General features: G+C 38.9%; 2 long non-coding RNA genes across 3 annotated transcripts; one reads left to right on the forward strand and one right to left on the reverse strand.

Annotated features, from left to right (window-relative positions):
• The first annotated feature begins 7,265 nt into the window (after positions 1–7,265).
• Positions 7,266–12,144, forward strand: LOC145436104 (uncharacterized). Of its 2 annotated transcripts, XR_013914175.1 has the most exons (4): positions 7,266–8,148; positions 9,460–9,579; positions 10,887–11,072; positions 11,966–12,144. It is a non-coding gene; the product is annotated as an uncharacterized LOC145436104 (long non-coding RNA). The 2 variants fall into 2 exon arrangements; XR_013914174.1 differs by lacking the exon at positions 7,266–8,148 and having other exon boundaries at positions 9,132–9,579.
• Positions 12,145–21,234: 9,090 nt separating this feature from the next.
• LOC145436105 (uncharacterized) lies at positions 21,235–27,459 on the reverse strand. Its single transcript, XR_013914176.1, has 5 exons — positions 26,620–27,459; positions 25,925–26,031; positions 24,492–24,607; positions 24,175–24,281; positions 21,235–21,470 (listed from the first exon to the last, which is right to left on the reverse strand). It is a non-coding gene; the product is annotated as an uncharacterized LOC145436105 (long non-coding RNA).
• Positions 27,460–27,771: the final 312 nt, after the last annotated feature.

A 27,771-nucleotide genomic window follows, 5' to 3' on the forward strand; every position in this document is an offset into this window, starting at 1 on the left:
CTACAAGCCACTATGCTAGCAGGCTATTATTCGTCACAATCTGCTATGGCTCTACACAGTGTACGGTGTAAGTAGCCTATAAGGCGATGGCGGCTTGGCACTGGATTTTCCTGCGCGAGAGGGACATTCTTGTTAGCTCGCTGCAAACTGCCTCGGACAAAGAGGCATTTTCAGCTAAACAATAAATGAAATTAAAATTAAAATTAGAACATAAGAGCATTTCACAAATTAGATTAGAATTAGAATTAGAGCATAGAAACTTTTCAAAAATTAAATTAAAATTAGATTACTGGCATTTTGCTCAATTTAATGAAATTATACAACTAGAATTATCTAGTTGTCCAAGTCCGGATTGCAAGAACTCGATTATTTACGATTTTCATCCGCAGTCATCCGGATTTCTTTCGCACCACCTTCGTCATTCACACCAGAGTTGGATCAATTGTAATTTGTAATTGAGCTGAATGTAATAATTACAATTTTTCATGTGATTGTAATTGTAATTGAAGCTTTTCTATTTTGTGTAGTTATAATTGTAATTGTTATTTGATAAAAATTTTGCTCTATTACAATTTCAATTACATTTTATGGAAGCCTGACAAACACAACATAAAATAATCAATCAATCAATCATTTATTCGTCACACCAGTGAAAATCCGGTGCGGACCAGGATGACGAAGAGGGGCCGCAAGGCCTTAAGGGTTTAGTATACAGTCGCTACATGTAATAATTAGCCTGCTAACATCGGTGTTTTATGCGTGCCGCATTATAACTAGATAATTCAGCCATGCTAAACTGTTTCCCATACTTCGGTAGCAACAGAAAACTATGTGAATTACAATATAGGCTAAACCAGTGGTTCTCAAACTGGCGTGCCCCTCCTTTGGCGGCGTGAAAGCATCTTTAGGGGGCGCGAAGCTCCGGTAAACAGATTTTTTTCGCGCTTGGCGCTATTCACATTCATTTCATAGTTAGGCTATTGCTCTGCGTATCAGTGGCGGCTCGTCCTATAGAGCAACTGGGGCATTGCCACACCTAAAATTCTGTTCAATAACAATTGTTTACCATTTATAGACGAACAGCAATCTATATATACCGAAATCACAGCGAAAATCGTATTCTTCTTGTCCTTTCGCTTGTAAATGCCGTTACATAGCGAAGTCTCTGCGAAAATCGAATTCTCTTCTGTGTTTTCGCTTTGCGAATGCCTAGCCGGGACATGCCCCGGTAGCGCTCATAACAAGCTTTCACTGTCTATTCTCTCAAAGCCGCGCACAATAAAGAAACGGTGATTTACTCTATCCTATTCATAAATTACCGAGCAAGTGGGGCAAAATAGGTCTGTGCCCCTAAGGTGTGATGTAACAATCGTATCTATATCTGAACTCGGTTATCGTCATATGCGTTTAGTCGACCTTTGCTGGTATAGGTCGATTTTGATGGTGTTTCACACCATGATAATTCTTAAAACTTGGTATGTCATGTCGTGATGGTGGTATTTAACACTGCCCCAAGTTTCAGGGTTTCTACTTGAAGTTTAGGGTAGTAATTCCGTTTCCGAAGTTGAGTGTGTGCTGATCCGTCATGTATCGTAAACAGATTTTACTCAAAAGCCGGTATTGGTATCCATTGATTTTGACGATGTTCCATACCGAGATCGGTCATGACATTTGGCACGGTAAGTCTTAATGTTAGTATCGAACGCTGTACCAAGTTTTAAGTTTGTCACTGAACTATATTAGTGGTAATTTCGTTTCCTAAGTCGAGTGGGAGCTGACTCGTCATTTATCGCTAACAGATTTTACGCAAAGCCGGTATTGGTCTCAATTGATTTTAACGATGCTCCTTGGTCCTTCCCTAGATCCGCCATAAGCTTTTGCACGGTATGTCTTGATTTGAGTATCAAACGCTGTGCCAAGTCTCAAGGTTGACACTCAATGATTTGGGGAGTAATTTTGTTATCAAGGTCGAGTATGGTAGAGATGTGCGCTGATCTGACACTTTAGCCTATACAACGCATTGCGGATTTCACGCAAAAGCCGGTGTATCTGTGCTAACGTTAACTGTGTTCCATACTGAGATAGGTGATGAGATGATGATATCATGAAACAGTTTACTAACATTCTCGGTTTGCATTCAAATATTTATTTTTATATTATATTCTCCAATGTCAATTTCATCGTGAAATTGTGGCCTTCAAGCCATTTCCTTACAACCCTCTGTCAAGCGCGATAGCTATTTCGTTTTCGATGGCGGCTAACAGTTGATCACTCGATCAGCCTATTCCTCAGTAAATTTTACGGACAATTCGGTGTTGGTCTGTTCGTATTAATTTTGACAGTGTACCATATCGAAAAGCGCCATGAGGCGACTTCTCGATGATGTCATGTAACAGTGTACAGAGTTTACGGCTTTCATCCATGTTATTATTCGGTAATATATTTTCCCAAGGCGATTTCGCAGCAGACCTATAGACAGTACTTAAGCCGTATGTGTCGTGTTACAGTTTCCAGTTTCAGGGCCAAAATCTCCTATGCTGTACCGAGACCGAATTTCCGAGGCTGCTATTCTTAGTTCTTCGGAATGATGTTTTGGATTCAATATGACAGGCCCAATCTATGAGATAACAATTGCGTATGTGTCCGAACTCGTTGACCTTTCCAGTTAGGCTTACGCAATCTCTCGAGTTATAGTCATTTCCATTTCTGCAGATAATTAGTCAGGTCAAGTGCGAACATGAACCGTGTTGAATCTTTGTTCCGTACGCCGTTTATGCAGTTACCACACTTCAAGTCACAGCTCACCGGCAGAACTCTCGAGGCACATCCGTTAAAATCACTGTTGCCGGGAAATTCATGTTACCGTACCATCGTTAAGTTACTTGTTTACGTTGGAAAACGCCATTGGGACGTCATGTTGATAAAAAGTCGCTTGCAGCCCTTGCCCAACCACCCGATATTGTCACGAGCCGCCACTGCTGCGTATAGTCTGAATTTCATATTGGATAATTCTCTCATCAACAGTCATTACCTTCCATACCTTCAAACTATCTGTAAGGATTGCTAACATTCTGGTTTCATTGTGTGATGACGATAAGGGGGCACGAAATATTTCACTGTCATAAAGGGGGGCGTGTTTAAAAAAGTTAGAGAACCAGTGGGCTAAACTAAATCTTACTATATCAAAAATGAATGAACAGCAAATAAACTCTTATGAAACCTGTCCTGAACCATTTCCTACATCACGGTCAGAGTTTTATTTTTAAATCTCTGACCAGTACCGAGGCTTGCTGCAACAATTGCAAAGATAAATTCAAGTTTCCAATCAAGGCTTCATCAAACTTGATCACGCATTTGTTGAAATGTTATCCCAATCTTACCTCCAATCTTGGCCAAATTAACTGGGGTCAGAAATTTTCGCACCCTAATGTTCATCAAATGCAATCTAACAGTTTCCGAGCAAGTGAAACTGTAAATGCGAACCAAAATGTTAAGTTATGTTATCTTATCAGAAGGTTCTTTCCTTTTGCATTTATTTTAATTTAACACATCTTATCGGTATCATCCTTATCGCTGATGCCTTACCAATTACCTTTCATTATCGTCACTCAGCTCTGAGTAGCCTAATCGTTTGATTACATTTCATTGACTGTCCTGTAGCTTATTCGCTGTTAGCCGTTCAAACATTTGGTTGTTAACAGTCGTTTAAAACATTTTTCTGTGTTTGTAGTTTTCAATACTCATGATTAGGGATAGTTCGAATACGTTCGAGTTTTTTTAATTAAAGGGTATTCTACGTATCATGAATGAAACATGAATACTGAATAGCTTGAGATTGTTGCTAATTACGTCGCCACGGTTGTCGAAGAACACCTCTCTACCGAATCAATTACATGTTTAAAAGTAATTGTAATTGTAATTGTAATAATTACATGTTTAACTGTAATTGTAATTGTAATTCGATATTTTTAGCATTGAGTAATTGTAATGTAATTGAAACATGCAAGGGAGTAATTGTAATTGTAATTAAACTGAATCATTGTAATTGATCCAACTCTGATCCACACTGTAAATTTTTTCATTCGCACATTCATCCCACAGGTTGAAAAACACTGCGCCAGCGAATACAGAAGACGTTTGCAGGTCTGGTCGCGATATATCGATATGTTACTATGTGGGTCACTCACAAAGTTCCGCCTAAGCTGCGCGCATGGGCGCGCGCAGAAAAATGCGTGGCTCGCATAAAACAGCCGAAGTGATGACCAATGTTCCCTCTAAGCCAGGGGTTCCCAACCGGTGAGGAACTCCCCACTGGTGGGGAATTCAATGGTTTCCAGTGGGGAATAGACGCTTTTTTTTAAACGTCATATACAGGATAGTCTACATATTTACGGAGACACATGCATGATTACCGTTACCAGTTAACTGCTCTGAAATGTATGTATCGATAATTATATTGCGTGTTGTTCACAAAAACTCGATTTTAACTCTGGATAACCAATCATGGCGTCACAAATGCATCCAGCATGACCAGTATGACGTGAAATAACGCTTTCGCTAAATTTTGAGGGGTACCGGAATCGGTTCACAATGCGTTCGTTATAGGCTATTGTCTTGCGTACTGGTGTGATTGTGTGTCTTGAGTACATAAACAAGCAAATAGTTTTGGGTAGTGGGGAATGAAGACTCGGAATAAATCTGAAGTGGGGAATGACGACAAAAGGTTGGGAAACACTGCTCTAAGCTCTACACGTGCGCAAATGCGCAGTGCTGGCACGGTCTCTGCGCACAGACAATCTAAGTTGCGCACAAAAAAATTGGAAGTGATGATTTTTTTTAGTCGTTACGTACTGCTGTCCGAGAGTCTGCGCAGTGAGTTGGTGAGTGTGCGGAGAGTCGTCAAAAATTAAAGGGAACATTGGTGATGACATTTTTTAAGACTATAAGCAGTGTTGTTAAAGGGACCGCGCTGTGAGTTCGTGAGTCCGCGCAGACGCGTGAAATATTTGAGGGAACATTGGTGCCACCCATAAACGTATTGAGAACCCGAACGCAGTTCGAGCAGTGGTTCAAGAGTCGTTTCCAATACATTGTGGCGAGGAAAATGTGAAATGGGCGCTGGAGATTGTCTAAACACGAGTGTTACAAAATTATTTGTCATGACCTAACTATTACCTCATTTACACATGTGTTTTGGTTTGCTTAAACTCAAGTTTGAGTTCCAACATATTGACGCATAGGGCTAAATCTCTAAAACGTTTGAGCATGAACAAGGCGAGAAGCAAGTTTATTTTCATTTGTACCATGAGCATATTATTATACCATGGAAGTGGAGGTCATCGAGTCAGTACCATCGCATATTACCTCTCTCGATTGATTATACCGTACACTCATCGGTATCCACTGCACAGAGCGACTCCCATGTTTTATGCTACACTTACATACTACTTCATCATATTCAGGCCGTGTTATTTTTGGCATTTCGGGAGCCAGATGCCAAAACTGCCAAAAATAAAAATTTGAAAATGCCAAAAATAACTAATTTTTGGCATATGCCAAAAATAATACAACCTGCCAATAGTGTATTTCTTTCATGGTGTTGTGTTAACAGGACCGCATTACAAGTGTGAAGGGCAGATTTTTTACTCTATGGGCCCACCCATTAGGGGAGAAAGCATGGTGTCCTAAATGGTGTGGGCACAGCGAGATTGAACGGCTAACTGCATTTGGTTTACGTCACACTTTCCATTTGTCCAAAGGCAATTTTACGGCCATTTTTAACCGGCTTGCCGAGCGCTAAATTTGATAAAACGGGTATCAATGGAAATCTGCCGCTGTACTGATTACTAAAATATAAATTGTATTCTGCTCATGGATCTGGAACCCCCATATTAAACTAAGATTTTTGCATTGTGATCGAGTTGAGCATTGTGACACAACAAACAGTCCGGCTATTTCTGAGCTGCAGTCTCGTTTTGCCAGACAGTCTTGTTGCGTTAATGTTCTTAAACAAGCTAACCTTCCCAGGACTCTTCCATGTGAGTTGGTAATATTAAAGCCATCTGACGTGACAAAAGTCCTTTTAAAATATATCGGTAGACTGATGGAGATGGGATGGTCGCGCTACATAATAGAATGTGTTCAGAGACAACACAGGGAACTCCTGGAAAAGTATCGGGAAGAAAATTCTTTCCGCGATGAGATCGATGGCACTAGCGCAGTGATCTCTTTTCATGATGCTTGGAAGCCGGTTCTGCCCTCCGAAATTTTGAAGCTCTGAAAACCTTTTGTGGAGGACTGGCAACATTCTCTCCCTCAACGGCTACTGTTGAAGCCGATATTTCCCAGATTCGTTGCGCGAAAAATTAATTCAGGAGAAACTTTGCTGACCTGAGTTTGGAAGCACTGTTACAGTGCAAACAATTTAAGTCTATTCAACAGCTGTAACAATCAGGAGTTAAGCGTGTTTGTTAGGCTTCTCATTCTTTTTGCTTTATTGGCACCGATTCCGAATGGATACTGCACATTTCGTGGTTTTGTTTGATATTATTAACCTATGTAATCGCTAGGTTTTTTGTTGGTACTTATTATAAGTGGAAGCTGCACATTTTCTGGTCTCTATTGAGAAACTGACCCAAATAAAGCGTTTTTATAACTAATTCGAGTCTGAAAATATCTATTTAGAGGTCGATGCCAAAACTGCCAAAAATAAAAATAAGCTATTTTTGGCAGTTTTGGCATATGCCAAAAATAACACGGCCTGATCCCAGCAAACACAAAACCGTAAAAGGATCATCCGGGATCATCTCGATTAGGTTCTGATTTTCTAAGTGTCGAGGGAATGTCTAAAATACGTAGTAGGATGGTCTTGTGGTTATATTCAATCAGAATAAATTTATACTCGGTGTTGTTCCATCTCATGCATTAGACTTCGTTATATCCGGTGGTTAACCTAATAATGCAAATTTTCTATCTCTCGCGGGTACGACTAAAATACGTAGAAAGGATGACTTTGTCGGTACATTCAATCACGATGAATTCTATCCGGTTTTGTTCGATCTCATGCGGTAGCTTCGTTCTATCCATTAGAAAACAATGTTCTCCCTTCGTTTTATTGCGTGAGGATGTCACCGGTGTTGTATATTCGTGTTGTTGCTCTAAGGTCGAATAGTTTTGTTTTCCTCTGATATATATGATCTTCATTATATATATATTCGCTCTTTCGGTAATCTCGCATGTTCAACGAGAATGATTAATAGTTTTATTCAGAGAATAACTAAATAAAAGTGATATGTTGTACGTTTAGGAATATGATTATCGATGCGTGACTTCTAGAATATTTCGGCGATTCAAATTTTACGTCGTCGCGCCATACAAAGATTTGACTCGCAACAGGTCGCAGCCAGGCATAGTTCGCTCTTTCTGTATGGTAAATGCCGTAAATATATAGGAATTGTGACTGACTGAGGTAGCGGGTTAAAGGTATATATGCAGTAGCATAGCTTATGGGGTATTTCGAATTGCCTGTAGTATATGACGCCTAGAGCTGTTTGACTTTCTGCAAAACAGGTGTAGACAACTATAGAAAAGTTTCAGCTTTTCCAGGTTAGAATTAGAGCTAAACCGTTTTTCCGAATTAGATTACAATTATATTGCTGGCATTTCGCTCTAATTTAGTGAAATTAGACCACTATAATTCGCTTCAAACATCTGAATTACCGGTAACTATACCTACGGTATATCATAATATTTATGCTTGAATTTTCTAGGTCTATAAGTCATATAGATACATTCCTGTAGAACACTGATTCATGATTTTATAAAAGTTGGTGCAAGAATGGACATTTTCAACTTGATGTTGATTAATGGAGCAAAATTTGATATTTGAGTGCAATTATACCTCGAATCCAGTGACAAGATTGTTAATCGTTGAAACCAAACGCAGCTTGATTATGTTGGCCCAGAGAATTTGGCTAGCCAGACCATATTGATGGAATATGGTCACAGTAAGATAATATTTTGGGCTATTTTACATGAACTTTCCAACATTTGATTTGATATGTCCACTAAAACAGTTGTTATTCTGCTTTCGAACAAGACCTTAATTGCTGGTTTCAATGGTAACTGTGTTTGTCAAAGGCTGCAAAGGTAATTTCTTTTCCATGTTAGATGTTTATTTGTTTGTTTGTGGTGTTCATGGTGGTGGTTTGACTAGTCTGGTCATTTTACACCAGGCCGGTTCTTATTATTATTATTATTCCGTATCTGCCCGATTACCAGTGAACTCGGCACTTGGTGAATTCGGCCGCACAAACTCGGCACTTGGTGAATTCGGCCGTGGTAGATCTCGTAGCGGTACCGGTCACCATGATTGGTTACTGGAATGTTTGCCGGTGAACTTGGCACTTTGAGTGGTTGTCAATGTTGTACGGGGGTCAGGGCATGCGTAGATCACACAGTCACGGCGTGATTAGATCACAGATTGCGTAATTGCGGGAAATAACGCGACGCTCTTCACTTGGAGAACTCGGCCCTTGGAGGAATTGGCACTAGAACACCTTCGCATTAGAAATGCATTTAGTATGAATGAACAGTATCAAAAAGGAAATTTAAACCTGTCGTGGCTCGTTGTAGATCTCGTAATCTTGGGATCCTTCAACCGTGTTATCGAGACACCCTAATCCCAGAGTGGAATCGTCTCTCCAAAGGCAAAAAATAATTTATTTTGACGTGATCATGCGAAACATTTGTTGATGAGGAACACTGGCTTGTCGTGATCGATAAACGAAGAAGCGCCGCTTGATGTTCCACAGTTTTGATCTCACATACAACGCCAAGATCCATCTTCTCAAAACTTACACGACACAGGCCCGTGACTCATGCCATCGATTCCAAGCAGACCGCGCGTGGTCGGTATATGAGCGCTGTTTTATTTCCCGTGGCTACGCAATCCGTGATCTAATCACGCCGTGACTGCGCGATCTACGGATGCCCTGACCTCCTTACAAGATTGACGAATCACTTGATAATACTATTATTAGTTTGATAATTCATATTAATAGCTGTAAATACACTTCATTTTAAAATTTCCCGAGGGCCGAATTCACCAAGTGCCGAGTTTGTGCGGCCGAATTCACCAAGTGCCGGGTGCATCGGCAACCATCTGCCCACTTACAGCACGGCCCACTCCTAGGCTTTTTAAGACATGGCTATGCGAATCAGATGGCGAGGAGGAGCCTAGATAAACGGCCAACACTTCGGTAGGAATTATGGAGTCGACGTGTCACGCTCGAACCCGCAATTCATTGGTGTTTAGCTATAATGGAACGTACCACTACGTTTCCTCGCCATACCTTGTAAAATGAGACCGTAGCATTTGGCATTTCGTGTGGCAATTGACTTTTGTGTGGAAAATTGTGTTCGTTTTAGAACTTATCCGAAACTTTTATTCCGCCATAGATTGTATATGATAAAACGATATCGGAATTGATCCTAGGAGAATTCCAAAGCAACTCCCCACAAAGGAGGATTTAAAGAAGTTTGATGGAAAATTGAATGAAAGCAAAAGCAAGAGATGTGGTATGTTGAATCTGTTTTGGTATTTTTAAATAGGCCTACTTTGTTGTGCCGATAGCAGACGGTATATATAAACGTAAGATGTGGAAGCTATCAAGGTGTTTTTAGAAATTCAGTCAGTCAAAGTGGACGATCGTATTGCTTGGATTATATTTAGGCTTATTTTAGCATCTTTGAGATGCAACTCTAAACGTGGACGGTCGTCGGTCATGAACAGTAGGGCTCTTCAAAAATGACTTTTTTTCTCAAATCGTACTGGCTACTTGATAAAATTGTTAGGTTACCTAATTTAAGCCTACAAACAAAATATGGTTCAAATCCAGCCAGTATCCGCATTGCTACAAGAGAAGAAAGTTCCTATTTATTATATAAAAATGAATAATAAAAAATTTGAAGATTTTCTGTTCACCCCATGAAAGTGTTAGGCTGTCTATAGAAACGATGCTCACCAAATTTGGTTCAATTCCAACCAGTGGAAGCGGAGTTATTGCTGTCGAAAAATTTGGATTTTAATAAAATAGTACTTACGGTGAGCACAACTTTAATAAGTAAACAAAGAATCGGTCACCGTAAATACTATTTTATTCAAATCCAAATTTTTCGACTGCTATATCTCCGCTTCCACTGGTTGGAATTGAACCAAATTTGGTGAGCATCGTTTCTATAGACAGCCTAACACTTTCATGGGGTGAACAGAAAATTTTCAAATTTTTATTACCTATTTATTTTTATATAATAAATAGAAACTTTCTTCTCCTGTATCAAAGCGGTTACTGGCTGGAATTGAACCAAATTTTGTGTTTAGGCTTAAATTAGGTAACCTACCAATTTTATCAAGTAGCCAGAACGATTTGAGAAAAAAAGTCATATTTTAAGAGCCCTAATGTCCATGTCAGGGAAACGTTTTAGGGTAGGCCTACTCATATGTCTCGCAGCGTTCTCTACATAATTGTCAATTGCGATACAAACTGTTTGCTTGTATTGGTAAAGCCATCCAACTTCGAATTGTAAAATGTTGGGAGTCTTGATATCAAATTTTTGAAAGGTGCACTTTGAGAAGATTTCGGAATCTGTCAAATTATACAAAAATTTAGCAAATTCTTTGACATATTTCATCTATTTGGGACTCGATCAACGTAAAAGAATTGGTAATCATTTTATACAATATATTGTATTTGTAGTTGAAGTATAGTAATAATTCTTATGGTTACCGCACTTGTAACGATTCACGGCCATAACTGGAATAATTAGAATGATGTAACTTTAAAATTGTCATGCATTTTGCAACAACATTGTTCTCAATTTTCAAGGTGCTGACCATTCGAGGAAGAATCACCCACCGGGAATTCACGATCCGTAAACGCGGCCGACTGTTTCTCTCCTCAAGCGGAAGCGACAGAGAAGAGGAACGAAGAGAAAAAAGGAGCAGAAATAGCAAGAGTGTGACAAGTCGCGTCCGTTCGCTTTAATGCGTATTTCCATCCGCGAAGTAGTAGGTGGGAAAACTAATGGGCGTTTGGTTAGCGCTTATATAAGGTAGACTCCAGCGCTGTATTTGCTAAATGTTGCTATGAAATAGGGGTGGTGTCATTTGGTATCAATATTGACTATTGAAAGACCATTTGTTAGTGGTCATGGATTTGTTCGGCCAGTATGCAGTAATTTCTGATGGTCACTTCCCGGGCTTCTGTTCTCTAACCCCTCATGATTGTTATTCTGCTTCTAGTAAGACTGTCGATTCTAACGTTTTATCGTATCATTTGTCGGAGGTTTCGCTCGCTTTATTTACAACGTTTTGCTCTCTGCTAGGTCAATTACTGGCTGAGTATCACTACAGCCTAAGAAACTGCACTAATTCTCATTTTAATGTCTTGCTGGTTATCTTGCTGTCAATTCTAATAATTTATTAATGTCTATACCAGTGCCGCCACTCAAATGTTTTGTTCTCTGTACACAATATTATTAGGTCTTCAGCTTTCCATGCAGAGTATCATTACACTTTCTAGACTTGAGTATATATCTCTCCAACTAGCTGCCAAATAACTGATTCATTTGGATTGTTGAATTGATCATTTTGGACAGAATGTGAAGAAATTTTAGTCAAGAATTCTTTTTGTGTTAGTGGCTGTTTTCAAAGAGTGCTGAAGTAGTCATCGTTGATCTTGATAATCAAGTAGAAGTGACGATTGAAGTCAGTTCTCTAGTCATATAATATTAAAAAATATAATAATAAAACTTGAAAACTTGAGTGGAAATAGTTCAGAATCGAATCCATTTTAGTAAGTATGGGCGAAAAAAATGTAGGAGTCATTCGTTAGTCGCTACCTCTGCCATTTTCGCAGTACGAATGTCTTAGCTATCAATCATCATTTTCATTTTATTTCTGCAGGGTGTCGAAAAGAAAAGGCCGCATGCTGGTTATTTAACTGGCTCATCAGAAGATGAAACCTGATGATAAGGACTGTTTTCACTTTCTTTCTGAAGACATTCGTTCGTTTGTTCGTTTTATTTTTTACAACGGCATTATTGCCAATTCGTTTGAAATTAAATTATCACAAATGTGATTAATATGTAGTAAATAATGTGGTGTGTGTACGCAGCCGTGATCAGGTTAAGCCCATAGTGGTAGAAAACAGGTTATTATATCAGGATCTTCTTCTTCTAACGTAGGATCTACATTCTACTCACCATGTTTAAAGGCTGTAGCATCTGCATAATATTTACATTATTGAAGGACATGGAAAAGACGTTGAATTGAGTCGACACAAAATCCCCCTTTCTACGACCTGCCAAGATCTAATATCTACTACATCGGCTCGGCTTTTCTACATCTTTGGTCTGTACTGTGTTTGCTGGGATCATATTACATTCTTCATCTTCGCTCCTGTTCATATTCATATGCACAACGCAGATTAGGCTATACTCACATTGTACAGTCGCACGCTTATGTGTATCTTTTTTAGAATTTATGGATTCAAATTGCTGACCAATTTCGGAACGGACTCAGTAAGATAAGAGAAAAGCTGTGACTCTGTGAAGTTTGATGAAACCGAACAGATGCTGTAGCGGTTGTGCCAAATTGAGAAGGAACTTGTAGCATATATATTATGAAAAACCTTTTATTTTGCTCTTCCAGTACTGCTATCAAGAAAGACAAATGTTTTCCATTATTGTGCACAATGCACATCCATCGTCATTTTGTGGCAGCTGTCATATGAACGAATCTAATCTGCTTTCGCTTTCCAGTTTTTATATGATACAGGTGGATGTGAGTATGGATGATGTTAATTGCAATGTTTGATATGATGCATAGATGGTATCTTATAATTACCTCGGCGTAGTGTACCACCCCCATGTTAGTTACTGTGTATCAAGTTTAAATGCCCTGCTATTGCTAACCGTGCAAGGGCAGTGTATAAATTGTTATTGCTGTTGTATTGTCGATGTTATGTCTCTTGTACGTGCACGTGTACGTGCACTGCACATATTGTTAGTACTGTTGTATTGTTGATATTACCTCCACTTAAAAAGAGAGATGTGGTGTTATGATATGCTTGAGTGAGTCCGGCGACAGGTTTTAGTTATTGTTTGGATATCGATAACTAACCTACGGATAGATGCGCAACACGTGATTCACGGTCGAGTATACGATGGTCGGCAGATCAACGAAATAATATTGGGCCACTTCAAACTCCCGTAATTGGGGGTTTAGGTGCAGCAGTTACGGCCCTGGTAGATCATAAGCTAAAACTCCTGTGTATATTATGATCGTCCGCTGCTCCATTCCCGTCGCGAAACACAATGATCAAATGCACGCATCCGCAGCGTGATTGGAATTTTAGTTCCACTATTGTGGGGAATAATATAATCATTCTGGGTCAGCTTCAAACAATTCATTAGCGAATGAGGTACTACTGAAAAGTGGAGAAAGATTTTTTGAATATGCATACTGTACAATGCACATTGTATATGTCTTGTACCAAACCAACTGAAGTTGCGATGTCAGAATATTCAATCCAATGATACAATCAATTCATGTGACTATTACATTATGTACAATGATTTCCAGGGCGGACATTTTAAACTCACTCCAAAGATTATTGCCCTTCGCTAAATCCTCAATCCATTACGATTCGTTGCGGTGGTGAAGTATACCTCCACCAGAAGTTGCTAATAATTTGCAATTATTACTATTTTTATCTTGAATAATAGGACTTGCATAAGTACAGAAAATCTATACATCAATTACACTTCATTCCGAGTTTAATGCACACCCCTTTCAACGGCATACGACATATGACTCTGCCGGAATACTTGGTTAATTCAGCATTACCTTCTAGTTATTATATACTCAAAATTATTTTAGTAGCTATGTTGGCCGTAGGTTGTCATAGCCAGTGTAAAATGCCGCCGTTTCTGTTTCCCGTTTGCGACTTGTACATACTGACTCTACCACTACGTCTCATCAGAGTCGTATGAAAAGCATTACGTAGCCTACATATAATTAGATAATGTGAATATATTTTAGCGATTACCATAACAAATCTAACTAAACTTATATTAATTCTAAAATTTTCTGGATAGCTTTGTGGCCCACCTCTAATGCTCCTTTGGCCCACCCTTTGAGAACCCCTGGACTATAAGTATGGAAATAAACGGCATGCACACTGGATTTAAAAAAAAGGCTGACATAAAGAGAAGCGACAAAAATGAATGGGGTACGTGTCGGTTGGCGAGGTCGATATGTCAGATCGTGGGCAGGTAACCATAGAGGATCGAATAAGAAACTTCAAAGGTAGAAACAAAGTGATATGATGCAATTAATTGAATGCACTGCTCATCTACACACACATGAGATACAATTTAAGCCTACTCCTGTGGGCGACCAATATAAACGCATATGCTATATTCGCTCGATTTAAATCGTACAAGAGGATTGGTAAACGTTAACACTGAGCAATCTATAGGACAGAGATACGGAGATACATTGCTTTGAGATTATTATGGCGATAGCCTACTACCACTGTTATTAATATTTTACAATGTACGATATTACAGTGACGCCTATCGCTCTTTAGGCCTTGCGCGTGACAACACAGATATTTGTACAGTTCAGTTTCATCGACTTTAGTCTCTGAAATGACCTCATATATAAAGAGAAATGAGCTTCAACCGTCCAATAAAGCTTAAATTAGGCTGCGAAAGAAGGTCGTACCTCTTGGGGGAGATAGCGTAGTGGTAACGATAAACGCCTACTAAGCTGGCGCACCGGGTTCGATTCCTGTCCGAGGTTCAACTGGGCTCCTCTTCCAGCTGTCGCCGTTCTTACGACGACAAGAAAGACCGGGACGACAGGCATTCTCAGCCCTTTCTATGCCGTGACCCATTTTCCGGTTTAAAAATGTGCTGTGACCTACCTGTTATCTTGGAGTGATAATCCTGTTTAATGCGTCGTCAACGACAGCGCCCATATGCCTATTTCTCTATAATATGCACATTTTTCTCCAACTTGTGATATTAAAATCTCGAACTCCCGGGATATGAAATCGCGCGAAGTGCGAAAAGAAATTTCAAGTTGAATAAATATTCTCCAACAAACGACCAGCTAGATAATCTTGGGCCCCTTCGAGCTTTCCCAATCGGGGGTATGGGTGGGGCAGTTACGGACCTGGTAGATCATAAACTAAAACTCCTAAGTATAGATTATTTTCATCCGCTGCTCCGTTCGCGTCGCGAAACACGATGATCAGATCCGCGCACTGTGTGATTGGGACTTTAGTGATACTATTGTGGGGGATATTATAATCATTCTGGACCAGCATCGAACAATTCATTGGTGAATGGAATGCTACAGAGAAGTGGAGAAAGATTTTTCAATATCCATGATGTACTTTGTATGTCTTGTACCAAAACAACAGAAGTTGCGATGTCAGAATATGCAATCCAATGGTACAATCAATTTCCAGGCAGGACATTTCAAACCGACTTCAAAGATTAATGCGCTCCGATAAATCCTCAATCCATTAAGATTCGTTGTGGCGGTGCAGTATACCTTCGCAAGAAGTTACTAATAATTTGCAATTATGGCTATTTTCAGCTTACAATAATACGGCCTGCCGATGTACTGTAAATCTGTACATCAATTGCACTTCATCGCGAGTTCATTGCATACCCCTTTCAACGGCATACGACATATGACCCTGCCAGAGGTGGTCAGTAACGAAGTACTTCTACTTTTTCGAAGTACTCAAGAGTAGTTTTCCTCTACTTCTGGTACTTACTCAAGTAGATCTGATTTTCGCTACTTCTACTTCTACTTCGTAATATTTGGTGATCTACTTACTTACTTTTCGCTATTTTCAGTTTTGCAAGTAGAAGTAGTTCAATCTTCCAATCAGGAAGATAGCCTGAGAAATTTCGGGGCGGTGTTCATGGAGTATCAACATTTAATTTTCATAAAAGTTGAATAAAGCGAAGAGTTTTCGTCGCGCTTCGCGCGCAGTGGATACGGAGTGACCAGTATGTTTTCACGAAAGTATCGTTGAATATATTTTAGGTCGCGGGTTGGAGTGGTTCCGTTTACACCACATTGTCATCCTTCGCCCATATGAAATAATTCATCGCAGTTTATATGGCTCAATATAACGTTTGAAACTGATGTTTCGCAATCTAGCATTTACTTGTCATATCGTAATCTAGCATGTCCATGGCGCGTCCTAATCTGGAAAAGTGGACTCTGACTTTTTTTGGTTTTAGAGCTGCTTTAGCATATCACCTTTGAAACTATCTGGACTAAAGGCAGGGTTGTAACCAAGTCAAAAGGTTCCAAGTCACAAGTCAATCTCACTTTTATAGTCTTGACTCGAGTCCAGTCGAGTCATTTTCAATTCAGTACCGAGTCAAGTCCGAGTCCATGTCACGGAGTAGAGTGTCGAGTCCAAGTCATAGTGTTTTGACTCGAGTCCGAGTCCAAGTCATTGTGTTGACTGCTCTGTTTCCGGTTAAAGTCTTGTTAAACCCACTTTTTATTACTCTGTTTGGTGATATCTAATGGTTCGCATTTATAATATACTAATTTTCCTCACTTATAACAGTTTCTGGTAGTATTTTAAAATGTTAGTACTGATAGAAAAAATAATTATAGTGTGATAACTTTACTATTCTTCGAGATTACAATAAAATGCCTGTCTTGGTACACCCAGTCTAGAGTCATATGACTTGGTCTGAGACTCGGACTCCGAGTCATGCGCAAGGACTCTAGTACAAGTCGAGTCAATTCAACAAATTGACCCGAGTTGAGTCGAGTCATTTTTCATTTTTAAGAAAGTGACTCGAGTCAAGTCGAGTCACCAAAAAATCGTGACTCGAGTCGAGTCATTACAACCCTGACTAAAGGCATGAAATACATGTTCCAGTTTTGGAAGTAGCATTTACATTTTACTTTTAATTCCCAGTATCATATACTTTGAGTTATAATTAATATCAGTTATTTTTTCTGGATAACATACATGTTGAAGTATAAAAGCAAGTGTAGTAATGCCTTTAATTTCCGGAAAATATATCGAAAATTGGATACCTGTTGGTATGCATCAATATGAATCAAGCTCGTCACCTTTCGCATAGCTCAATTTGCACCTTTTTAGTATCCATGTGAACGAATTAGGATCGTTTTCACAACTACTTACTTACTTGAGTACTTTTAAAGTCAGTGAAATCTACTTCTACTTCAAGTAGTTTTAGGTTGCTTATGGAAGAAGTACTTCTACTCGTACTTGAGTAGATTTTTTTCGTCGCTACTTCTACTTCTACTTGAGTAGCTTTCTTGACTACTTTGACCACCTCTGGACCCTGCCGGAATACTTGGTTACTTCAGCATTATCTTCCAGTTATTATACGCTTGAAATTATTTCAGTTGCTGTTAGCCGTAGGTTGTCATAGCCAGTAGAAAAAGCCACCGTTTCTCCCTAGCGTTTTGGATTTGTACATGCTGACTTCACACGCGCCACTACGTCCAATCAGAGTCGGATGAAAAGCTTTATGTAGCCTACTTATAATTAGGTAATACGAATATATTTTGGGCGAATAACATAAGAAATATAGCTAAGCTTTGATTAATTCTGAAATTTTCTAAATAGCCCTGTGGCCCACCTCAAAATACTCTGTGGCCCACCATATGAGAACCCCTGAACTAGTAGAAGGGCCGCGGCTTCAAAAAAGATCATCATCAAAGAGAACTGTGGCATCGGGCACTCTATAGGCCGAGGTTGATGTTAGAGTAAAGGATCGCTACTGATGCGTGTCGTTCGAAATCCTCCTATCTGTTTGTTACATCGTCTTGTGTCTTATCGCATTGTACATTGTGTGTTACTTGTTCAGATGAAAATTATAACCCAACGATTATTGATGTTATTGGTGTAATACATTTTGCTCTATACAGGGTCATCACGTTGAGTTAAATCTGTAAACGTCCACAGTTCTACAATAAAAGTGGCTCGAAGATGAACTAGGCAAACTTCCCAATAGATCAGCTCACTTAGCGGCATCACGCAATGTATGTATATGCCTTAACGATCTAGTCCTGGACTCGGTTCATATCAGGGTTTTAACCAAGTCACAAGGTTACGAGTCACAAGTCAATCTCACTGTTATAGATTTGACTCGAGTCAAGTCTATTCATTTTCAATCCAACACCGAGTCAAGTCCGAGTCCAAGTCAGTGATTAGCAGTAGAGGGTCGAGTCATAGTGCTGTTACTCGAGTCCGAGTTCAAGTCATTATGTCCACTGTTCTGTTTTGAGTTAAATCCAGTGCAACCAACTTTTTTCAACTCTGCTAGAGTGATATAGAAGGGCCCACATTCATATTATCGTAATTTTCCTCAGTGTCAACAGTTTATGGCCCTGTTAGACGAATCAGGCTACCAATAATGCGGTGACTTCACTGTCTGTCTTGGCTGTCCTAGTCTCGAGTCATACGACTTGGTTCGAGTCATGCACAATGACTCGAGTTCAAGTCGAGTCAATACACAAATGGACTCGATTCGAGTCGAGTCATTTGTCGCATATTTGAAAAAAGTCAAGTCGAGTCAACAAAAAATCGTGACTCGAGTCATTACAACCCTGGTTCATATATGTTCAAGAGAGAAGAGAACATTTTTTAGTAGCCTAAGTGGCGAATGATAGAGTTTGCATTACAAACTAGATTTTGCCATGGTCAGCACATACAGTGACCTGCGACCGAATATTTCGATTCACGGTAATGAAAGACGACGATTCATAGGGCGTGAGACATTATAAGCCCACTGCAATTCCATATTTCTCTAATTCTAACATCACAGGCGCACCAGTAAACAGCAATTGATACTGATCTAAATGTCCTGTTAACAAATTTTCCCTGTGATAGCTGAAGAACGCCGTAAATGCCAGGATAGCGCCAGCGTGCCAAACTCAAATTTCCGGTGCCAACCAACATGAAAATAATCAAAACTTTCTAGATTTGACTCCCAAATGAGCCAATTGCCAATCCTGCCTACTGCTAGTACGAAAACGTGAGCTCTAAGCTCTAATCAAACTTACACCGGCGTATCGCGGACAATCCGAACGAAAGATACATCGAATTAGACGACACCGATTACTTGATGACTTGAAATTGACTCGGAAATTTTGCTTCGAGTCACGATTCAATCCACATTTCTGAAACGCCGAGTCAAGTCAAGTCAAATCATTTCAGCAAAGTGACTCAAGTTGATTCGAGTCATACGAAAAATGTGACTGAAGTGAAGTCATGACTCGAGTCATTCCAACACTTAGGCCCGTATTCAAGAACACAACTCGGTGCTCAAGCATTGCTTGAGTGCCCCAAACAAGAACAAATGGTATTCAATAACGTAACTCAAATCTCAAGTTTAAGGTCAGTTTGAGGTGCGCATTCTTGAGTGTGAGCTTCTTGTGAGAACTCACGGTATTCTAGAAGATTCGGAATCTCCACACTCGAGGGTATTTTTCCAAGTTTGAGTGCTTTTTTCAAGTTTGATCACAGGGAAGCTTGAACTGGACTTGTTAGCTCTCTGACTGATGATGGACATTGCAAGTGAATGTAGTCGTTCTCGTAGGAGAACCCAAAGAGAGAAGGAGTTGCTGCATTCTCTCGTAGACAACTTTATGAGGGTTGTCGAGTCCAAAAAAAGTGATGCCAAATCAATCCAACATAAGAATGAAGCTTGGGAGAAGATCAGTAAAGAATACAATGCGATGCCTGATGTGCAGAAGTTGACAGTCATACAGCTCAAAAAACTATGGCAGAACATGAAGAGCAGAGCAAAAACTGATATCTCTCGGGAGCGTATGGCAACGAAAGCTACTGGGGGAGGCCCGCCTCCACCCGAAGTTGATGAGATTTCAAAAAAAAATCTACAGCGCGATTCCGCACAGTTCGACCCTTTGCCAAATGACTTTGATGGTGATTTTAGTAGTTCTACCCAACCTGTCCAAGAGGTCGTAATCCATGTGACTGATGCAGAATGCATGGATAGTACAGACATGGACAGCAGTTCTGTATCCAACTCTGGTGAGGCTCCTGTCATTACAACCTCAGGGAATAATGTTTTCCTCAATAGTACGATGAAATCTCAACCAGAAAATGCTAGCTCTTCAGGATATACTCAGCATACCAAGAAAAAATTGAAAGCACAAAACGAGGTCAATGATTTTATTTTGAGAAGTTTGTCTGAGCAGCACGAGGCGAAAATGAAACAAATAGACCTGCAGATAGAACAACAAAGGCAGGAACAAGAAGTTAAAATGGAGAAATACAAAGCTGAAATGAAGTTTCTTGAGGAGGAACACAAAGCAAAAATGGAAATTTACAAAAGGAAAGCAGAAAGCCTAAATAAATGAACCGTGTACCAAATTTTCATTATGACGCTATGTTATGGCAATACAGAATTTTGTTGAGTGGTAATCATGTTATAGTAGCCCAAGAAATACTGGTTTGGAAACGACTAGATTTGGTTTCTTTGTACAGACAAGAAATGGTTGCGGACTATTTCTTGTCGACAAGCTGCTCCGTTACGATCGCTGTCAGGCACATCTGCAACAGGCACTTCCTCAGATACTTGATTACAGGGATCAAGTTCGATAGATCTAAATAAGAAATCCATGTTTAGATATAGCTGTGCACTGGTTTAGTGGTTTGTGTCGAGGAGTTAAGACTCGAGCCCGGGTTAGTTGAGCAAAATCAGTTTACAATCCCAACGTCTGAAGAAATAGCTTAGATGCACTTCGACAGTTTATCGGAGTTGACTATCGAATTGCAAGATCTATCTTTGTGGCAACCCAGAATTGAACATTGAAACTACAAATTGGTATTGATACTATTTTCGAAAATATAGTTGGTGATTTCACTTGTAACATGATCGAAACGTGCAACAAAACTACACTCTTAGCGAAAAGAGTGGTTATACACACCCCAAAAGGTGGTACACGAAAACAGAACTTACGTAACCCTGCCGGTGTGAATGACCAGAATCCACCCCATTCCTTGCGGTGTATATCGGATATCTCACCCTAGCCATTAGAATTGATTGGGGCGGAATTTCAACATATACACCCCACTTGAAATCCTGCATCTTCTTCCAAATGGCACGCTATTGCAAATAAACTTTCTTGATTGCATATATTCGATATCAATTGAACCATAATAACATAAAATGGAAACATATTTCGCGAAATAACAAAAAAAGAGATCCCATCGACGGAGAGAAAAATTCACTGAAAATACTGCTCGAAGAACATTGCCCATGTAGTATTGGGAAGTCGCCTCCTCCAGGTTTCCAAAAAACACTCTTGTACGGCGAAGGCTGAGTCACTATCTTCAGCAAGATCTTGTGGCATCATCCTGAGATCAAAATGCATATTCACAACCCAAATAACAGGCACATATGCTAACATGCATAACTTAATGAACGACCACAAAAATAGAAGCCATTACAAAGTATATATATTTTCACAAAGTACTTACAAAAAATCAGATGTTACACTTGCTAAGGCATTGCAGCACAGACTGTGGTCCGATAGGGTGAACTTACCGCTATAGGAAACATGTTCACACACGATCACTGTATGTGTGGGCAATTAGGCATCGACAAGATGGAAATTGATGGATAGTGTTCATGCAAACCGCATGTAACAGGCAGACTTGGACAGCTAGAAAACGTTCCCTTTTTCCAAATTGGATTGGAATTATATTACAACTACAAGTTTTTTTTTTCGAATTAGAGTAGAATTAAAATTTGAGCTACACAGTTGGAAATTAGATTAAAATTATAATTCTACCTAACAGTTTTTTTCAAATTAGATTAGAATTAGAATTACTGAAATCGCCAAAAGTTGAATCAAACTCCGTCATCATCAAATCATAGTTCATCTTATGTGCATGAGAATAGCAAATTTCTACTGTACAGTAGGGGTGTTCAAAAATGACTTTTTCTTTCAAATCTACTGGCTACTCGATAAAATTGTTAGGTTACCTAATTGAAGCCTGCACACCAAATTTGGTTTGATTCCAACCAGTAGCCGCATTGCTACAGGAGAAGAAAGTTTTTTATTTATTATATGAAAATGAACGAAAAAAGATTTAAAATTTTCTGTTCACCCCATTAAATTGTTAGGTTGTCTATAGCAACAATGCTCAACCGATTTGGCTCAATTCCAACCAGTGGAAGCGGAGTTATTGCCGTCACAACATTTTGGATTTGAATAAAATAGTATTTACGGTGAACGATTCTTTAATCATTTATGACTGTTGTGCCCACCGTAAATACTATTTTATTCAAATCCAAATTTTACGAAATCAATAACTCCGCTTCGGTTGGTTTGATTTAAGGCAAATTTGGTGGGCATCGTTTCTATAGACAACCTTACAATTTCATGGGTGAACAAAAAATTTTGAATTTTTTTACTAATTTTTAAATAATAAATAAAATAAAATAACTTTCTTCTCCTGTAGCAATGTGGCTACTGGTTGGAATTGAACCAAATTTGGTGTTTAGGCTTCAATTCCGTAATCCAACAATTTTACCAAGTAGCCAGAAGGATTTGAGAATAAAGATTCATTTTTAACACCCCTGCTGCACAGCAAGCTTGGCTTGTTTCGCACTAGACAGTTCTTCTGTAACGTACCCAGGAAAACCGGGCATTAGATTAGACCTAAAAATAGACCATAGAAAGATTACATATATTCGATTAGAATTGGAATTAGAGCATAGAAACGTTTCACAAATTAGAATAGCTTCAATTAGGATAATTAGACAACTAGAATACTAGCAACACCGCCTATATCAGAAATAACTGAATATGTTTTTGAAGATTTTTGCTGTTAGTAGTGTCATATGCCATTAGTAATTTTATATTAGTCGCGAAGATTCATATCGCAATTTTCAAGGTAGAATCCTCTGAAAATCTGCGTACCATACTTGACTATTTTTCCAACATTTCGTATTCTACTTTCACTTGGCCTAGTTTTGACTTGTATTGGGAACTGTTGCATCTACTTGTAATCGAGTATAATTTGAAGTTGGTATTTCTACATCGACTTGAGTAGCAAAGCTGGTAACTTTGACCATCTCTGCTTTGGTTTACCTCATAGATGCGACTGCGAAAGTTGACATCAGGTGTCATTACTAGGGCAATTTTTTTTGACATGTCAAAAAAAGTCAAAATTAGGTCAAAATTGTAGCGTTAGGTCAAAATTTGTCAAAATTGTTTACAAAATTTGTCAAAATTGTTTACAAAGTCAAACATTTTTGACCTCTGCATTTCGTTTGTATCGTAGATTTTGCGCTGTCGGTGAACTTATCATTTGATATTTTACAGCTTGTAGCCTACTTTATAGGCCTACCGTTGTAAACGGACCATCGTCTGCTCATTGTGAATCATAAAGGGTCAAATGAAACAAATATGGACATGGTTTTATGGTCAACGTACCACAATATCCTAGCTGAAGCAAGAATGCTTGGACATTGCATGGTTCTTATATCAAGAAGCGCAAGCTTAAAAATTGTGATATAGACAACATTGTCAGAATGAAGCAACACGCTTTGTCACTAGCAGTGTGCACACAACTTGAGTGTTGTCAGCCAACAAATGCTGCTGTTGAACGTTCTTTCTCCGTTCTTGGCAAGCTACATAGTAAGGACAGATACTTTCTACCCGAGAATGTAGGAAAGGATCTTTCGTTGTACTACAACAAATTTTAATTATTTCCACCAGAATACGAAATGTAACTACTGGAATTCTTCATAGGGTCAGATTTCGTTAAAATACTAGTTTTTCATGTAAAAATCTGTCAGTTTTTGAGCCAAAAACGTTTTTTCAGCCCAATCTACTTTGTAAGGACAGACAGTTCCAACCAGAAATGAAGATAGGTAGTACAATTTTAACATTATATGCGAAAACACCTAATTTGCATACGTGAGGTCAAAATTTGGTCAAATTTCATTTTTTTCAAGTAAAAAAAGGTCAAAATTTAGATTTTTTAGGTCAAAATCTTCCATGTTTTAGGTCAAAAAAAATTGCCCTAGTCATTACCAAAGTTGTCATACCTGCTGGCTTGATAACGAGTCTTTCAGTTTTCGCAGCAAACTCCTAAACTCGGTTAGTTCCTATGATATAATCTTGCTCTTGCAGCATCCAGTCTTTAAGCAGCATCCTAAAATTAGAAGAAAATCAGAGAAAGAGATGCATGGACTTGATTTAAATTTGACTACTTGGTATTAATGCAAAAACACGAAAAGTTTTCTAGTTGGGCAATATTGACTTTCAGAATGGATTCAAAGCGACCCAGATAAAGGTCTGATTAGAAAACCGTGACTTGCCTTATACATGGAAATTAGCAAATTAGCTGGATGCTAATGATCACCTTGCAATATCTGCTGTTGATAAAGATCCATCACTGTTTCGCAGCATACGGTTTTATGGTTCAATGCGACGTCGACTTGGTTGAAATGCCCTGACATGACCTTGTATAGTAGCATCCTAAAATTGAAATAATAACCATGAGGTATAAACGTTTAGTTAACAATTTGGATTGGATTCTAAACTCATCTGATATGTGCGCTGGGGGTCTTCAAAAATGGATTTTTTTCTCAAATCGTACTGGCTAATTGATAAAATTGTAAGGTTACCTAATTTAAGCCTGCACACCAAATTTGGTTCGATTCCAACCAGTAGCCGCATTGCTACAGGAGAAGAAAGTTTTTTATTTATTATATGAAAATGAATAAAAGAAGATTTGAAATTTTCTGTTCACCCCATTAAATTGTTAGGTTTTCTATAGAAACATTGCTCAACCGATTTGGCTCGATTCCAACTAGTGGAAGCGGAGTTATTGCCGTTGAAAAATATTGGATTTTAATATAATAGTATTTTTACGGTGACCGATTCTATAATCAGTTATTACAGTTGTGCCCACCGTAAATACTATTTTATTCAAATCCAAATTTTTCGACATCAGTAACTCCGATCAGGCTGGTTTGAATTGTGGCAAATTTGGTGGGCATCGTTTATAGACAACAATTTCATGGGTGAACAGAAAATTTTGACTCATTTTAATATAATAAATTTAAAAGCTTTCTTCTCCAGTAGCAATGCGGCTGCTGGTTGGAATCAAACCAAACTTAGTGCGCAAGCTTCAATAAGGTAACCTAACAATTTTATCAAGTAGCGAGTAGAATTTGAGAATAAAAAGTCATTTTTGAACACCCCTCCTGCACCGCAAGTTTGGCTCGTCTCGCATTCTACGGTTCTCCTGTAGCCTTTTCAGGAAACCCAGACATTAGATTAGAATTAAAATTACCGTAGACCATAGAAAGATTTCATAAATTCGATTAGAATTAGAATTAGAGCATAGAAACATTTCACAAATTAGAATAGCTTCAATTAGTATAATTAGACAACTGGAATATCTAGTTGTCCAAGTCTAGCAACACCACCTGTGCCAGGAATAACTGAATATATCTTTGAAGATTGTTCCTGTTAGTAGTGTCATATGCCATTAGTAATTTTATATTAGTCGCGAAGATTCATATTGCAATTTTCAAAGTACAAACTTCCGAAAAACTACTTACCATACTTGACTATTTTTCCGACATTTCGTATTCTACTTCCACTTGACGTAGTTTTGACTTGTATTGGGAACTGTTGCATCTACTTGTAATCGAGTACAAATTGACGGGGTATTTCTACATAGACTTGAGTAGCAACGCTAGTAACTTTGACCATATCTGCTTTGGTTTATCTCATATATGCGACTACGAAAGTTGACATCAGGTGTCGTTAACAAAGTTGCCATACCTGCTGGCTTGATAACGAGTCTTTCAGTTGTCGTAGCATACTCCTAAACTCGGTTAGTTCCAGTGATATAATCTTGCTCTTGGAGCATGCAGTCTTTAAGCAGCATCCTAAAATTTAAAAAATAATCAGAGAAAGAGATGCATGGACTCGATTTAAATTTGACTACTTGGTATTAATCCAAAACACGAAACGTTTTCTAGTTGGGCGATATTGACTTACAGAATCGATTCAAAGCGACCGCAGATACAGGTCTGATTAGGAAACCTTGACTTGCCTTAGCCTAGTGGCTCCCAACCTTTTTCGACCCATCGCCCCCTTTTCAAGGCCAACACCGATCATCGCCCCCAAAATTTTGTGTACCGAAAATTGGGCATACAAACTGTAATCACCGGCGGGTTGACTAAAAAAAAAGGTCAAATTTTCGGCTCGATGTCTAATTTGACACACTTTTGTAACTAAATTTCCGTGGGTTGACTAAAAAAAAATGGTCAGCCGTTTTGACGCGTCATCGCCCCCCTATCGCCCCTTTCTATTTTCGCCCCCCGTCGCCCCCTCTGTCCATTTTCGCCCCCTTCGTCATTTTCGCTCCCCTAGACCGCCAAATCGCCCCCTGGGGGGCGAGATCGCCCACGTTGGGAACCACTGCCTTAGCCTATACATGGAAATTTGCAAATTAGCTGAATGATAATGATTACCTTGGAATATAAGCTGTTTGATAACGATCCTTTACGATTTGGTTGAAGTTCCATGATATTAGCTTGTATAGCAGCATCCTAAAATTGAAAAAATAACCATGAGGCATACGGTAAACGTTTAGTTGACAATTTGGATTGGATTCGAAAGGCCCACGACATCCGAAATGTGTACTGATGTTGTAGCCTTGACTTGCTTTATGCTTGTAAATAAGCGAGTTAAAGTACAATTTTGTAACTATCCTACGCATAGTATATTACTCACCAACAACATATTTGATTTCACATTCACAGAGTAAGAGTCTGCTACTAATAGCAATCAGTCCTTGAATCTAACAAAAAGCAGATTTGTGCATATGCACAGATCGTGTGTATGTCATATCATGAGTCAAGAAGTGCATATATTATGATTTGTTTATATTGATCGAAAGGATAGTTTGATAAACTTTGGCAAGGCTATGTTTGCCTCTTCATATTGGTCAAAACATTGAAGACCCAGCTAATCCGTGCATTGTTGCACACCGAGTTGACCGCAGTAGTGCGCATTGCTACTCAAGCAATAGATGTAAATTTCTACTCAATGGCAAGTATATAGAAGTGGCTATGTCAAATCCATGACAAGCTGCTTCAAATTAAAATAAATATATGAACAGAACTCAGAGAAGTAGTTTCAAAAGAAGTAGTCTGGTTGATGGGTCACATACTCTGAGTTGGCCACTGCAAAATATGTTCAATGAGGTAAGCCTGTTCCTAGTCAAGTCTCTCATATTCATAGTGATAGCAATATAGCATCGTCATATTTTCACCCATGTCATAATATCATTAACATTTACTGGCCCCTATTTACGGGGATCGAAAGCTTTCATCAAATGTCCATTGCTCACCTCAGACCATTGCTTCATATGCTTCAGCCCTTTGCTGTTTGTATGTTACACTTGTTTTCTCATGAGGAGAAATCGATAATTTCATTCTTCAAGAGCCCCAAATTTGCGATCTTTGCCCATGCAAGTCTGAAGTAGAATAGATAATATGTTTACCTTCCTACCATAACATAACATAATATATAATGTGTATATAGCTCAGTGATAATGACAGGGTGATAGGCCTATAAACATAGCTCTGCATAGTCAGTGGTAGGCTACCCTTTACACTTGA

Source organism: Botryllus schlosseri, chromosome 3, assembly GCF_051294905.1.
Source record: "Botryllus schlosseri isolate E-star chromosome 3, Bs_hap1, whole genome shotgun sequence".
NCBI classification, from domain to species: Eukaryota; Metazoa; Chordata; class Ascidiacea; order Stolidobranchia; family Styelidae; genus Botryllus; species Botryllus schlosseri.